The sequence below is a fragment of the Bos mutus genome, chromosome 19 (genome assembly GCF_027580195.1).
Source record: "Bos mutus isolate GX-2022 chromosome 19, NWIPB_WYAK_1.1, whole genome shotgun sequence".
Lineage (NCBI taxonomy): Eukaryota > Metazoa > Chordata > Mammalia > Artiodactyla > Bovidae > Bos > Bos mutus.
In genome coordinates this window covers 41,164,355-41,180,469 of record NC_091635.1, presented here as the reverse complement: position 1 = coordinate 41,180,469, position 16,115 = coordinate 41,164,355, and the positions used below count along the sequence as shown (strand labels likewise).

The window sequence follows — 16,115 nt, the reverse complement described above, 5'->3', positions numbered from 1 at the left end:
CAATTCTTCTGGAACAAAATTCACACTATTCTGCGTACATTACATAGTAGCAGTTAAGTGGGTAGGTTCTAGAAACAAGGGTAAAGGGTCTGGAACCAGACTGCCTGGGTTTGAATCCTAACTCTGCTACTTCTTACCTGAGTGAGTTTAGGGGGCCTAAGTTTCTCTATCTATAAAAGAGAGATTCATAAACGAATTGAGCTTCTTGTGAGAAGTCAGTAAGAATAAGAAGCTTCTTGGACTGGCGCCCTTAATAGATATTAGTTTAACAACTCATAGATCTATGGTTGTCAATAATGGTGTTTCAACAGTGTTTTAATCAGATGTGAAATGTGTTATAATACTTAGCTACTAACAATAGATATAAGTTTGCAAAAAAAGATTTATATTTAAAATACACACATACAGCAGTAAAGTGTTACTCAGAATTTTACTTTCATAAACTTGCATTTCCATGGCGTTAAAAAGGCACAGTGCACAGGAAGTATGTTCACCTCACAGAGTGTGCCTTGGGTAGTGATATGATCCTTCACGTGAATGATAGCTCAACAGAGACAGAGAATTACCGCTTAGAGGCTATTCAAAGCACAATTACTAGTGGATATCCACAAAAAAACCAAAATTGTATCCGCATTATTTCATATCAACAATGTTATCTACAGAATTCAAAAAGGATAGAACTTATAAACCATTAATGGTAAAGTTTAGAAACACATAATGAAGGATTCCAAGACTGTCTTTGAGTACTCCAGTCAGGGTTAGTTAATGTATTGTAAATTACACTGCTCTGCCTGTTCGACATTTCTGCTTGGAAATCTAATTGGCATTTCAAATTTATACTGCCAAAACTAATCTCTTGAATTCCCTGCCCACATCCACCCAAGTTGTTTAGGACAAACATATAACAGTTATTCTTGGCTTCTCTGTGTCTGACAATATATATCTAACCCATCAGCAAGACCTATGAGACTTGAATTTGTCCATATATCTCCATCACCACCCTGACAATGGTCCAGGGCACCACTGTTTTTCACTTAGACTGCTGTTTGAAATGTTTTCTTTTAAGGGTTTTATTACAGAAAATTTCAAATCGATTCAAAAGTACAGGTAATAATATATGAGCCCCTATGTTCTCACACACCCCAGCTCCCATGCATGGCCAGTCTTGTTTCTTCTATACCTCTGCCTCTTCGTCCTGACCCTGAAGTGAAACTAACCCCAGACATTATATCAGCAAAAAGCCTCTAAACTGGTCTGTCTGCAACTATTTCTGTACCACCACGATCCACTTACCAAAGAGCAACCAGAGTGCTTTAAAAATAAAATATATAGATATATATCATATAATATCACCTCCCTGCTTAAAACCCTCCAACAGCTTCCCTTTGTATGTATAAATAAAACCCAAAGTCCTTAGCTGGGACTTCTAGGCCCTGTGACAGCTGATAAGGAGTTACTTCCCTGGTCTTATACCATCGCCCTTTTTCTTTACTATGATCTGGATGCACTAGTTTTCCTTCTGTTTTGTACTTCAGGCCCTTCTGGGGGCCTTTGTGCTTTTTGTTTTCTACTTGGGACGCTATTCTCCTGGCCTGTCACCCTCTACGTCACAGCTCCATATCATCACCTCCCCCCATTCCAGCATACTCTATCCTGTTGTTCTCTTTTGTTTTCTTTCAGGATATTTATCATAAACTAAAATTATATGTATTCATTTATACATTTGATTGTGGTCAGCTCCCTATAATAGAATATAAACTCTATGAAGAGCAAGACTTTTATTTTGCTCAGCACTGTATCTTCAACACTGGAAACAGTGCCAAGCACGTATCAGGTACTCGATAGATATCTGATGAATAAATGAATTCATTCCAGGGTTCTCCCCCTCCTCCCCACCCACACATAGTTTTTTCTGACCCATCACTGCAACAGGAATTGTAATTTAGGACAATAAAATAGAAATTCTGTAATCTCACAGGTTAAGAAAATTATAGAATTAAAAATATGTGGCGTATTACTGGACTGTAAAATACAAATGTTTGACAAGAAACTAATTGGCACATGAAATTAAATCATCTTTATAATGTCAGTTCTTGACTTCATTTTATCTTTGAATCATGTGGTGTGAAGCTGATAAACCTCTGAGGTAACTTGCCAAACAGATTCAAATTTGTCTTCTAAAAACAAAGACTCTACAGACGCCACTTTAAAATTCTGCATGCTGGCTGGGAGGGGCTGCCTTTGTTTTGTTTTCATCTTTAAATAAAGCGTTGCGCTCTTGTGGTCTGTTGCACAAGTTTTGTCTCTTGTTACATTCGTGGTGTGCACATGTCACCCTGCTGCGGGTCACTCTGTTTCACTCACATTACGGGAACAACCTAAAACACAACGTCTAAGTGACAGGATGAGTGGGGTACACCACAGACAGGAAATGACATTCACACTTCTGCCAACACAGCAACTGTCTGCTTTACAAATGAAAATATTTTATAAAAATAAAGGTAACCAGTCTACCTATCAGCAGGCAAGTCACAGCTGGGGGCATTTTGGTTTCCAGTACACAAAGTGGTCTCTACATCTGACACTAAAGAAGTATACTTGTTGATAGCTTATTTCAGTCATTCCTTTTGTGAGACAAAGGTACTTTCTCTTTGACAAACACACCAACTTCCTGGTTTTTAGAGCTCTGGAATACTGCTCTTAGATACATTTGTTGCATATGCTTTAAAATATATCTAAGTGCTTTTTTCAAAATGTATGCAGTGCTTTCACAAGTGGGGAGCTGGGGTGGAGGACCAGAGTCAGTGCTTAACTCAAAGCTACCTGGAAAATTCCTGATTATAAAAGAAAAACCAGGAGTCAAAGTCACGATTGGTATAAGGGAAAAGATGCCATTCTATTTGAGTCTTTTATACAAATCTCAATAAACTTTTCTGATACAACAAAACGCACAGCAGACCCAGCTGGGCTGGGAGCTGCCCTAGTAGGGGCAACGTAGGCCCCCAGAGAGTCATGGCAGATGTACTCTGGACGGTATGATCAACTGTCTTTATTCTGTGGTCTCAAATTTTGACTCCCCAGTGATCACAAAAGTGGCATAAAGGGGACAAAAGTGTTGGTCACAAGGGACCAGGAATGAAAGTGTGGCTAATTACAAAAAACCCTTCTCATCACTGAGAAAAAGTCAAAGTTCTATAAATGCTATCAAAGATGGGATGGCAGCATGGTGGCACAGAAGTGAAAAAAAAAATTCGAAACCACCAGAGCTTAGGAGGATCGATTTCAACTTGAAAATTAAATGCCTTATTTGCATATGAAGAAACTAATATGTAAATTTAATCACATGTACTTCAGTGTACGGTAAAGGCTGAGTATATCTTGCTAGGATAACAAGAGACTCATTTATGTAAATATTCATCTTTCTGAAGCAGCTGGCTGAAGATTCAATCAGCAGAGTTGGTTTCTAAAATTGAGAAGAGTAGGTGAAAACTTTTTTACGTTTTCTGAACTGACCAGTTCTCTAGAGTCTGGCCTAGGAAGAGGATTCCTCCAGTAAATTCTCTGGAGCCATCTACATATGATTACAGATGCCCAAGTTAAACACAAACCCCAGAGGACTTAACTCCTATATTAAGGAAAATACAAGATAAAGAACACGCTCTGAATCCAAAGATGGAGAGTAACTAGCTGCTTGATGAGAGAATGACAAGGATCATCTTTCTAACACAGTGACAGTGAAGTTCTCCAGTCTTTATCAAGGATACAACTGAAGAACATCTACTCGTGTCCTGCCTAAGATCACCTGCTCATCAAATGGAAAATCATCCCTTGTTTGACAGATGAACTGAGCTACTAATAGCTAACTTGAGTAGATGCCAACTGTATGCGAGGCACTGAGCTAAGCACTTCACAATATTTCATTTAACCTTCACAACAAGGTTACTTGGGTACTATTTTTTACCCTCAATTTACACATAAGAGACTGAGGGGCTCAGAAATGGTAAATTATCTGCCCAAGATCATACAGCTGGCTAGCAATCCTCTGAGCCAGGATTCAAACCAAGGTTTGATTTGAAAATTCATGCTCTGAATCAGTCTTTACTATGCTGTTCTAGTTTTATGATATAGTTTATAGAAGATGAAACGCGATGTCTTCCCTACAGAGCTTTTCAACAGAACAGATTTTAAAAGCAGATACAGAAGTGAAAGCAAAGGACAGAAATTCATTCAGATCTCAGCTCTGTGCATTCCCTTTTTGTTCCCTGACCAAGGCCATGAACAGAAAGACTTTACTGAGGGGAATGAAGAACATCTGGCTGAGAGATGAATCCAGATGGGCTGCATAGTAGAGAAAAGAACTGGGCATGATGGTAGCATTTTTAGTCTCAAAAACAGAGGAACGAATCCTCTGCTTTAAATAATTCGGGGAAGCACTCTGTGCCAATCCCTCCCAATCAAAAGCACTTTCCAAAGCATGAAATTTGTGAACTGGCAGTTTCTACTCCGGCAAAGTGTAGAGAAGGTCAACTAAGGGAAGAAAACACTTAACTGTTTTGAGATTAGAATAAATTTTTGAAGAATGTGGTGGTCAACCATGACCAGCAGGAAGGCTGGTCAAAATAAAGCAAAATAAAGCAACACACCTGCAAACTGCTACATGTGAGTCTGACAGACATTATTCTTTTTTACATGTAACACACAAGATGAAATGAATAATTTACTATGGGAAATCAAGTTTCATACAGTGGGTATAATGCTTTCACTTTAACATTAAAATGAAGAAAGTGGATTTTCATGTTTATAATGTTTCTAATGCCAAGTTCTTGAGTTTGCTTGGCATTTCTGCCTGAAGCCAAAACTCATAGGTAAATTATTGTGTAATACTGAAAGCACAAAATATAACTGCACAGGTAAGCTGTTGGCATTTATGTGAAATTCAAATACACATAATTTTCCTGAACTGTTTCATATTTTTATCTTGAAGAATACTCATTTATGAGAAAACTATCAAATACATTTCGTTCTCATAACACTCTCCCTTTCCTGATTAACTTTTCTCTGCTTATTTAGGTGTTTGATTTTCAGATTCAAGGTACTAGGGCAGCCATGTCAATCCCATTAGGTGGAAAAGAATTCATGTCCCCAGTCAATGTGACCACATCACAGAGAAGGTAACTTCATAATAAAAGTTTCAAATATCAGACCAGAGGCCAAACGACTACAGAGCTATGAATACTAGCACCTACTGAAAAAGTCTGGCTAAATTCAAAAAACAGGAAGGGAAAGTCATTGTTGCTTGATGGATGAAACATGGCTACAAAAGTCAATAGTAAACTTCCAGGTAATGAGAAAAGTTTGATTCTGTAATCCTAAAGAAACTGAAATTACAATGAGAGAAAATCCAAACCCAAACATTGTATGCACTATTCTCTGTAATTAAACGATCCCCAACCCAATCCCCAACATACAGGTGGTAAGTTCCAGTGACAATGTTGGAATGGCAATGGATACCTGGAACTTTCTCCCCACCCGGCGCATATAAACTCCCAGACACATGCCTGTGAATGCAGCAGCAGGATTTTTTTCTCCATCAGCAGATAAGCAGAGGCTGGGGTACATTAGCAAACCAATCACTGGCAAAGGGGAGAAAAGCTTATGGCTCCAGTTCTTATTCACTAACTACAACCACCAGGCTATTTTAGTCCTAGCTAGTCTTCCATTAAAACTCTGTTGCACAATGCCCAGCACAAGTACCTTCAGATGCAGCTATTTACCCATCTTTCCTACTTTTCTACAACCTACGAAGAAGGAAAAAAGGTCTATTTGTTCAAGGCTGAGGAACAAATTCCATCAGGACTAATCTTCCTGGTCCTTTTCCTACAGATCATAAATTAGAGGGACCCCCCCGCCCCACCGCTACCGGATATTCCTTTATCATTTTGAATGTTCATTTACTGATAAGATCTTGTAACTATTTCATTCTTGCCTCAAACATGTGCATCTCAGAAACGTCCAGACAGAAACACAATCTAGGATCAACAATTTTACCACCGGCCATACAATTCAACCTTCCCATTTCTAGAGACGGGGGTACGTCTGGGTTGCCATTTGTGGTTTCTGGCTGACAAGCAGTAATAGAGAGCTCTCCTGCCTGTCACCCTAGTCACCTCTTGGGGAATCTCCCTCAATGTACCTAGTCATGGTGACCTTCCAACTCTGGAGCTGCAAGGGGCCTTGCAGGACGCTGGCATGTGGATTAGGCCTGGCCAGCTGGAAACTGCCTCCTGAATCTCAGGCAGGCGACCCAAGTGAGTAAGGAAAGTGGGGGATGGTCACATTCACCACGGGGAGAGTGGCAAGGTAGAGACTAGTCTGTGCCTACTCTGGCTTTTCCTTGAATGTCCTTGGCTCCTGCCTGTTTCCTAGGTTTGGTCTTCTGGCCTCCCATCCATTAGGTAAGCTCTGACACCCTTCTAAGAAAAATTTTGCTGAAGATAGTTAATATTCATTTCTGAGCTTGCAACAGAGAATCTGATACATCAACTGAAGTTCAGAGAATCCAACGGCTTGCCCAAAGTCACACAGTTAGGTAGCAGTGGAGCTCAGATGAAGGTCCAAGTCATCTGAAACCCAGGGCAGCACCGTAACCCTTTATCCTAAGTTAGAGGTTACCAAACGGAGAAGGCAATGGCACCCCACTCCAGTACTCTTGCCTGGAAAATCCCATGGACGGAGGAGCCTAGTGGGCTGCAGTCCATGGGGTCGCTAAGAGTCGAACACGACTGAGCGACTTCACTTTCATTTTTCACTTTCGTGCACTGGAGAAGGAAATGGTAACCCACTCCAGTGTTCTTGCCTGGAGAATCCCAGGGATGAGGGAGCCTGGTGGCCTGCCGTCTATGGGGTTGCACAGAGTCGGACACGACTGAAGCAACTTAGCAGCAGCAGCAGAGGTTACCAAAATAGGACACATTTGATGACTTAATCATCTGAAGCAACCAGCAGCTAAAAACACATCTGGTCAGTTTATCTAACGAGAACAAAGGCAGGATTTCACTGCAAAGCCTGGTGTGATATACTGGCTCGATTTTTCATGGTATCTTGAAGACAAAAGTTTAGGTCTTAATAGGGAAATATTTAGACATACTCCCATGATTTAGATATACTCCCATGAGGCAAACACTTTCATGTAGTTTCTTTTTCCTTTAGTATGGTTGTTGGATATCAAACATTGCTTAAAAAAAATAAATAAATAAAGGAAGACCATGAAGCCTAGGCAGGAGGGCAAACAAGTCGACATGTGAAAAGCAGTGGCTGTCTGCCTAGCTCTGGGTTCCTCTGCAGTCTTCTCCCAGACCAAAGGTGTGTCTTTCTAGATGCTGTCTGCTCACATATACACTTGACCTCCTGGATTCCAGGGATCTAAAGTGTTTAGCTGTCGGTTTGGATTTTTGAAGTACTACCAAATAATGACAGGTCAGAGTTGGAGCGCCCTCAGAGAGGGTCCAGGTCATGGCTCCAGCTGGTAGTAGGTGGGCCTAATTTAGCACATTTTATAAAACCAGCACACACATAAAATCATTTTAATCTCTGGGTACGTGAAGAAGAGCAGCCACTCTCTCCAGCTCCTCCAGGCAGCCACTGCTCCTGGACTCATAGTGAGCATTCCCGCCCCCAAACACTTCTGAGTGTGAGCTAAGATTCAGAGACCAGGACTCATGACATTGCTGCCGCCTTCCAATCTCCGTCCCTTTGCAGCCACTCTAGCAAGTCTCAGCCTCATCTGCAGCAGTCATCTGCCAAAAGTCTACCCACCTCTGCTCAAAAAAATAAAAACAAACATCCCTCTCCCCACCCCCCAAGAAAAAACCCCTAGCTGCCTATGAAAGGAGTTGGTTTCAGGCACTTCTGATGACTGACAGTGTAGGGGGAGTTTTGTTTCCAAAAGCTCTCCGAGGAGGAGGGGAGAAACCACCTCAGCTCAAAGGAACCCATTTCCGTTACAAGCTGAATTAATAAAGCTTATCAGTGCTGTGGCCCAAAACTCTAGACTTACATACTTCTCATTTAAAAAGGTAAAGCTTAAAAGCTATCCGAACCAAAAACGAAATGACCTTAACGGTTCTTTCTCAGTATGTAACATGCTGGATGTACTTACGGGTCACCCAAGAGATATCACCCACATTACCTAGCACCAAATTTTAAAATAGTTGGTGGGATTAAACAAAACAAAAGGAGATTAACTCAAACTGTTCAGCATTTGAAATATCATTTCATTTGCATGATTCAACAAATGCTTTTCCAGGTATTTAAAACACACCTGCAGAAGGAATGCAAGTTGGGCTTTTAAGCACTTGGCCAAAATGTCAACCCCTGCTTTCTGACTATTTCTCTCTCACTTTCACACAAAGCCTCTTGTGAGGCTCAGGGTACCGTCTACTCTCTGTTGCTGTCGCCTCTGACACCCTTGTCACTGTCTCTAATTCACTCCTTACCTTGCTCAATTTTCTCTCTTTTCACCCTGCTTCTTACAACAATCTTAAGAGATTCCACTGTTCATACAGATGAACACCCAACAGCTTGGTCCCCAAATCTCTCTCCTCTTGATCCTCACAGACTGTCACCTAGGCTCCATTTAAACGAATTCCCAGAATCCCTTTCAAAGGCACTGGATTTTTAACAGACTTGATTTCAGAAATCAAACTCCCAGTTACTGATTGCAACTCCCTCTCTTGTGACCTTCATGTGTTCACTCACTCTTCAACCTGGTGGAGACTCCAGGCCCTCAATTCCTCGATTTCTTTCCAAGTCATCCACCTCTTTTTGGCTTTTCTTCCTTCCGTAACCAACCTAGTCCCGTGTCTTATTTCCTAACAGGTTTCCCTACCATCTGTTCTCTTTGTTCCTGACTTCCTTTCATAATACTACAGCTTAAAATTATAGTATTCTTTGATGAGACTTATTTATGATTATCTGTATAAGCAGCAAGCTCCTTGAGCAGGAACAATTGCTTTGTTTAATATTCTTTATTTAGTGTCTAACACAGTACCTGACACTAAGCAGATGGGCAATAAATATATACTCAATAAATGAAAGGCAGCCCCCAAAAATGCTTAAGGAGATTATGAAACTGTGCCTCTGGATGCTAGGGCACATCCATGGCCTCAGTGACAGAGGTGTCAGAGATGACAGCAACAACAGTGAGTTGACTAAGCTGGGCAGTTAACACCTACAGATCTGCACCCCTCCCCCACCCCCAATTTCTTCCCCTGCCTGCTCCAAACCCTCCCTGCTCTCCTCAAGTCCCATCGCAACTCCTGCTTTCTTCAACTCTCCAGTTAACCTAGTCTTCTACACCATGGAGGAGATTAGCTGGTGTGATTGCTCCCAATTAATTTCCCTCCTCTGCAGACTTATCTCCTTTCTCTGACCTGAGAGGATGATGCATCCAGCTGTCAAAAGTCAACCTGTTCACCAGCATCCTTGACCCCATTTCCTTGTCTCCTAGTTGTATCAATTGGTCACCCTCTTTCGAGTGACTTCTCCTTGGCCCAGAAACATGCTCAGGTCTGTTCTTTCACATCCTTAAAACAAAACCCTTACTTGATCTTCTGTTCCTAAGTTTCTCTTCCTTTATTACTGAAATTCTTTAAAAAGGAGTATATACTTTCTGTCTCCATTTTCTTCCACTGCAGTCATTTTTCCTAGCCATCTTGCTCCTCTCCCACCTCTGAAAGTCCTTCCCATCCAAGTTTGCCAGTGATTTCCTGAGTGATAGATCCAAGGGACAAAATCCTTTAGTCTTAGCTTAATATCAGTTTCTGCTTTTCATTTAGCACCTGGAGCCCTGACAGGCATTAGCAAATCACATTCTCCTTTTTAAAAGAGACTCATTCCTCTTGGCATCTGAGACACTGAATCCCAGTTTGAGATCCTCTGCTAGATATCCTACCCTACCTGACTCACCTCTCTTAAAACAGACAGATCGTCTGACCGTCACAGTGCTTTGAAACTCACTGACAACTTATTATACTGAAAAATCAGAATTTCCAGCTTCTCTTGAAAGATCAGAAAATTACACTTATGTCGGCATTCACACCTACGAACAACTGGCCACGGTTGAGCGGTGGCTGCCCCTTTGGACTTCACATGATGGTGAGTGCTATGGAGCAAAACTGAGCAGAGTAAAGAGAGGGCTGCTGTGTATATCTGTGCTATAACATATGCTCGGGGAATGTCTCTCTGATAAGGTGACATTTGAGCAGAAATCTGTAGGAAGTAAGGGAGGGAGTCGTGTGGCTGTTTAGGAAAAGAATATTAAAGGCAGACGGGGCAGCAAATGCAAAGGCTCTGACGTGTACTTGGCTGGTTTGGACCATAGCAGGGAAGTTAACAGCACTCAAGTGTGGTGAGTCAATGACGTGTGGAAGAAGATGAGATCAAAGGGACAGGGAAGGGCAAGTGACACAGGTCTCAGTGTCTCCACTTCATATGGGATTCGGCTTCCAAGGCACTCCAACGGAGATATTCTTTGGCTGGTCAAATCCAATGGACGCTGTTCAGTCCTCATCTTTCTTGATCATTTGACTTTGTTGATAACCTTCTATCTCCTAATAGTCTTACTTTCTTAGTACTGCTACTATGCTTTTCGTTTGTGGGCTCCTAGTCTTTTCCAAGCTCTTACATATGTCATCTTTGATCATTTCCTTGTCATTCTTCTTTCTGCTCTGTATATACTCTTCTGATGCCTTCTCCAGCCCACCCTGTCCTATAAAGGATGACTCCTGACTAGTTATCTTACTGACAGATAATAAATTACCCTAAAACTTGGAAGCCTAATGCAACAAAAACCACTATTACCTCACACAGTTTCTGTGGGTTAAGGGTCCAGGAGCAGGGCTTCCCTAATTTAGGTCCAGTGGTTAATAATCTGCCTTGCAACGCAAGGGAGACTGGTTCAATCCTGGTCCGGGAAGATCCCACGGGCCTTGAAGCAACTAAATCTGTGCGCCACAACTACTGAGCCAGTGCTCTAGAGCTCACGAGCCGGAACTACTGAGCCCACAGGCTGCAACGACTGAATCCCACATTCATAGAGCCTGTACTCCACATCAAGAGAAGCCACCGCAATGAGAAGCTGGTGCACTGCAACAAAAAGAAGCCCCCACTGGCTGCAATTAGAGAAAGCCCAAGTGTAGCAACGAAGACCTAGCGCAGCCAAAAAATAAAATACATAAATCTTAAGGAAAAAAAAAAAGAGTGCAGGAGCACACCAGCTGGGTGGCTCTGGTTCAGGGTTTCTTATGAGAAGGCAGTCAACTGAAGCCTAGTCTGGAGGTGGGAAGATCTGCTTCCAAGACTGCTCCCTTATATGGATATTGACAGGAGGCCTCAATTCTCTGCCATGCAACGGTCTGCTTGAGTGACCTTACGACATGGCAGCTGTCTTTCCCCTGTAAGTGATCCCAAGGGGAACAAGGCAGAAGTGCAGTGATTCATGACTTAACCCTGGAAGTGACACACCATAATTTCTGCAATATCCTATTAGTTACATAGATCACTCCTATTTAATGTCGGAGGGAACTATACAGGATGCAAATACTGGGAGCAAAGAATCGCTGGGAACCATCGTGGAGGTACCTCACCTCCCAAATTGGTTCTCTAGCTCAGATTTATCACCAAAGCCCTAGACCTGTACCACTGGCTGTCTAAAAAAATGTCAGTCACTCATTCAGGTCTGACTCTTTGCGACCCCAAGGACTGTAGCCCGTCAGGCCCCTCTGTCCATGGAACACTCCAGGCAAGAATACTGGAGTGGGTAGCCATTCCCTTCTCCAGGGGATCTTCCCAACCCAGGGATCAAACCCAGGTCTCCTCAATTGCAGGCAGATTCTTTACCATCTACTAAATCACTGCAGGTGGTGACTGCAGCCATGAAATTAAAAGACGCTTGCTCCTTGGAAGAAAAGTTATGACCAACCTAGATAGCATATTCAAAAGCAGAGACACTACTTTGCCAAACAAAGGTCCGTCTAGTCAAGGCTATGGTTTTTCCCGTGGTCATGTATGGATGTGAGAGTTGGACTGTGAAGAAACCTGAGTGCCAAAGAATTGATGCTTTTGAACTGTGGTGTTGAAGAAAACTCTTGAGAGTCCCCTGGACTGCGAGGAGATCCAACCAGTCCATTCCAAAGGAGATCAGCCCTGGGTGTTCTTTGGAAGGAATGATGCTAAAACTCAAACTCCAGTACTTTGGCCACCTCATGCGAAGAGTTGACTCATTGGAAAAGACTCTGATGCTGGGAGGGATTGGGGGCAGGGGGAAAAGGGGATGACAGAGGATGAGATGGCTGGATGGCATCACCGACTGGATAGACGTGAGTTTGAGTGAACTCCGGGAGTTGGTGATGGACAGGGAGTCCTGGCGTGCTGCGATTCATGGGGCTGCAAAGAGTCGGACACGACTGAGTGGCTGAACTGAACTGAACTGAACTGAAATAGCTATTATTTGTTGATGATAATGGGAACAACTTGGCCATTACTTCATAAACTTTTTTTGGTGAAAACCTAGAATCAGGTATGATGGCATGTCCATCAAAATGCTGTGTTACGGAGTTATGTGATGGAAGTAGAAGCTGGAGGAAGTAGTTTGGTGCTGGCTCTGAGTGTACTGTGAAGTAAACTTGAAGATGCTGTAATGAGCATTTATTGAGTTCCCATCCTGTGCTGGGCATGGTGCCTGGCACTTTACAATCACTATCTCGCAATAACTCCATGAATAGGAGTTATTCTTCCCATTTCACAGAAGAAAGAAAGGTTTGGAGGATAACTTCCCTAAGCTTACCAATTACACAATCAGCATGACAAAGCAGGGGTCAAATTTTGGCCTGTTTCCAAGTTATGTTGCTTTGCTTTGTGTTTTGAAACTCTACTCCATGGCTTCTTTAGCAGTCTGAGTTCTTTCTTTGCCTGTTTTGTACAATTCAGGCCCACTTCAGCCTACTTACCAGGGTACTGGCAGGGTTCCAAGAAGTAACTCAAATTATCAGAAAACCAAGGTTTTATGTTTTGGTTATAAATTAAGTAAGTTCAGTGCTACTTTACTGCAACCTTACAAGTAATTCTCAAAATTCACTGGCCAAAAAATTTAACCCAGTCTGTAAAAGAAGTCTATCATCTTGCTTGTCTAACCAGTTCTTCTATAGTTCTCTAACTTAGGCAAAGAAAATTAGATTATTTGCCAACAGACACTCTTTTTTGGGGAGGGGAACTGTGCCACATGTCACACAGGATCTTAGTTCCCCGATCAGGGATTGAATCTGCGCCCCTTGCAGTGGAAGCGTAGAGTCTTGACCACTGGACTGCCAGGGAAGACCCAGCAGGCATTCTTAAAAGTCCCTCAAAGATACTGATCAAATAAAGATACTGATCAAACTATCAAATAAAGAGAAATAGAGAAAGGCATGTCACAAGTATGCTGACTCCTCTTTTAAATCTTCTCCCTGGTTTGCTTTACTATTAAAAGTCCTTGGGCAAATCCTTTTATTATATTTGTATCTGTTTTAATGCACATTACAGAGCCTCCTGGCATGCACAATGAAATCCAGGAGGAATGCTGTTACCAGTGCTTAGGCTCTGAGACTTACAAAAGCAGTTACCTTTTACTAAATAGTAATACGAGTGGTGATGATGACGGGGTGAGAGGCGGGAGAGAATGAGAAGGAAGAGAAAAACACAGCAAAAGGCAAAGTTCAAAGGACAATTTAAGGACCTGTTAAAGAAATGGGAAAAGAGAAAGCAAACAGCAGGTAGTCGCCTTAATCAACTCATATTTTATAACAGATCTGATGTTCCTTGTTTCCTACAGTTTTCCCTCTTACAGAATCATCACAGAATTGTACCACCAATACAGATGAAAAATGTACCCCATTTTTCCTTGCAAATTTAATTTATTAAGCTTTCTTGATAACTGATCTAATTTTAATAATTTTTCAAATACACTAGATGTACCTTTTTGGATAAACTTAGGAAGAAAGCAATGATCTACAGCACCTTCTTCCTTATTTTCCAGAGAGCATTCATGAGAAATCAGAGGGCTAGGGACCAAGAGATCACACAGTGGTATTTTGCAATACTCCAGAATGCAATATGAAGCAATGAGAATTCCAAATATTTGGATTTGGAAAAAGAGGAAAATATTTAAATCAAAATGACCCAAGAGTAAATTTAAATTTCATATGTGTTTAAATGTGCTGGAGGGAAAATGATAAATCATCACATACCTGCTCCAATATAGGAACGATTCTACACCAACTGCCTAGATGTTTTTAGGTACTGGCTGAGTTAGGTCCCAGAACTACCCCATGATGCAACTCAGGACACAGGAAACATAAGGAACAAAAGGAAATGATTTCTAACTGCCAGGAGCAATTCTCTTTTGCACAGTGACTGGAAGGAAAGCCGCAATCCTTTTATCTTCTTACATGGCAACAAACAGCTAGCAAGGCTGTATGTAAGTCTTGTGGACTTCTTCAGTCCTTAGGGGACCCTACATACCATAGAGGGCTACCCTTTAAATATCTAAGCACAGGGGACCACAGCATGTCTAACAGGAAGGTGGCTGAAGGTACTCTTTTTTTTTAAAGTTTTCTTTCTAAAAAAGTTTAATTAATTAATTTTTATGTATTTATTTGGCTGAGCTGGGTCTTACCTGTGGCATGTGGGATCTAGTTCCCTGACCAGGGATCGAACCTGGGCCCTCTGCATTGGAAGCACAGAGTCTTAGCCACTGGACCACTAGGGAAGTCTCTCAAGGTATTCTTAAAGGTGCAGATTTTTTTTTTCTCCTTTTATGGGGGCTGTGTGAATCGAGCCTGGTGGGTTACAGTCCAAAGGGTCACAAAGAGTCAGATACAACTGAGCATATGTGAATTTATATGTTTATTTATATTTACAATAAATACTGATATATGGACTAACTTGTTCTTTTATTTACTCAGTTTTTGCTTTTCTTGTATATTTCCTTTCTTCTCATCTACCGTGGTAAAGAATACATTTTCTATTTTTACATGCTTATCTTAACATTTTAATAAATATATTTAATGCAGCAAATCAGTATTTCTAGTTTGTAGATATGTTTTTTCCTACTCCAGGCTGCCATGGGGTGGGCACAGCAATGTGCCTTGAAAATCAACATACTTTAAAACAGCAGTTTTTAGACGTTAAGAAAATTAAAAAGCCTACACATATATATCTCACTTTTAAAGATAAAAGTTGGATCTTAGCCACATTCTAAAAACTACTAGGATCTAGGAAAGGAAAATAAGAGAATTAGGACTCACTGACAAAATGCTGATAAGCTGCAATGCCCTTTTGGTAACTCAAGACCAAAATCCAAGAGATGATGCTGGGATCGGGGGCAAGAAAACAGGGAAGTGACTAAATGACCAAGTATCTGAACTTCAGCTTAAGAAAAAGGATATAACCAGGCAAAAAACTATGCATGTAAAGAATGGGAAGGTAACATGGCAGGAGTGAAAATGGCTATTTGTAAGAATGGTGGCTTTGAGGTGGCAATTTCTTTTTGCAAATATCTTTTTAATGATTCTTATCCTGTGTTTTTAATTTTAAAAAAGGACCCCAAAAGGGAGGGGAGAGGGCAATACAGGAAAACACACCGTGGGAACACAGTCAAGCACACAGATGTTTTGCGTAAGCTGTGTTTTCAGACATCTACCACAGAAACGAGACTTGAAAAAGTCAAGCTGTCGTCAACAAGTTCTCTGAAGTGATGGGTGGGGCTTGAGAGAAAGTGAGCTGTGATGAAACCAACGATTAGTACCCTCAGGGCTGAGAAAGCTGCAGTTTCTTAGATAAGTTCCTCATTCATGAGCCACCTCTCTGCCCCAAAGGCTTTGCCATCAGCAATGTTTGCTAGGCAAAGGATGACCCAAGCCGCCCTTCTGTCCATTTCAAGTGATCAAGGTTCTTTGTCAGCAGCACCGCTATTTCTTTGCAGAGAGCTTCTCTCTCTGTGGTAGAAGAGAGAGGGCATAACCTACTGTATAAAAATCTGAGTGGGAAGCAAGCTGCCCTACTCCTCCCTTCTTGTTTCA

General features: G+C 41.6%; 1 protein-coding gene and 1 non-coding gene across 6 annotated transcripts in view; both read right to left on the bottom strand.

The window, feature by feature from the left end:
• Window positions 1-16,115, bottom strand: part of SSH2 (slingshot protein phosphatase 2) — a 246,358-nt gene that overhangs the window by 61,223 nt on the left and 169,020 nt on the right. The window lies entirely within an intron of this gene.
• TRNAG-UCC (transfer RNA glycine (anticodon UCC)) lies at window positions 14,731-14,803 on the bottom strand. Its single transcript has one exon. It is a non-coding gene; the product is annotated as a tRNA-Gly (tRNA).